The following is a 674-nucleotide window of genomic DNA, read 5'->3' as shown; positions in this document are numbered from 1 at the left end:
AACTATAAATATTAAATATATATTAAAAAGTGATGGATACGTGATCTAATCAGATAAGACGGTGTACTCCATGTTGGATTTTCTACCCCGCGTACAAAGAATTTCGCATTTGCATGATAAGAAGCCGGAGAAGAAAATATAGACAGACCAATTAGCCCATCTTACCGCCTATGGCCCATGTTTAAATGGCCAGCCTGTCACAGAGAACGCAAGCAAACTTCTTCATCTCCATCCTCCAGATTCCTTTCCAGAATGCCAGCGCAAATAAAGCCATCGACTGCTTCTTGAGACGGCCATAGCTAACGGATAGTAGAAGAATGCCTGCCAGATTGCCACACTATAATATGGTTGCAATCATCTACGACACAAAAATTTAACACATTGACAGGGTCTAACAGAACACTCGCAACATGTTAAAAGTCTGCAAAACATCTTGCCGCACAAGACAAGTACAAAACTAAGATACAAAAGTTAAGAAGAGAGGATCAACCTAATTTTTATATCTACCGTCAATTGACTACCATAAATCACTAACACATTTGCCATTCGCACCCAGCCAACCGCCCAACAGCTTTTGCCGTTTCTATCAATTCAACCAATCAACACAGTCCTTAAACACCACAAATGATTCTGCACATTTTGCTACGAGTGGGCTATGCAAATTAGACTGATAA

Source organism: Elaeis guineensis, chromosome 16 (assembly GCF_000442705.2).
Source record: "Elaeis guineensis isolate ETL-2024a chromosome 16, EG11, whole genome shotgun sequence".
Taxonomy (NCBI): domain Eukaryota; kingdom Viridiplantae; phylum Streptophyta; class Magnoliopsida; order Arecales; family Arecaceae; genus Elaeis; species Elaeis guineensis.
Note: the sequence above shows the minus strand (reverse complement) of the source record.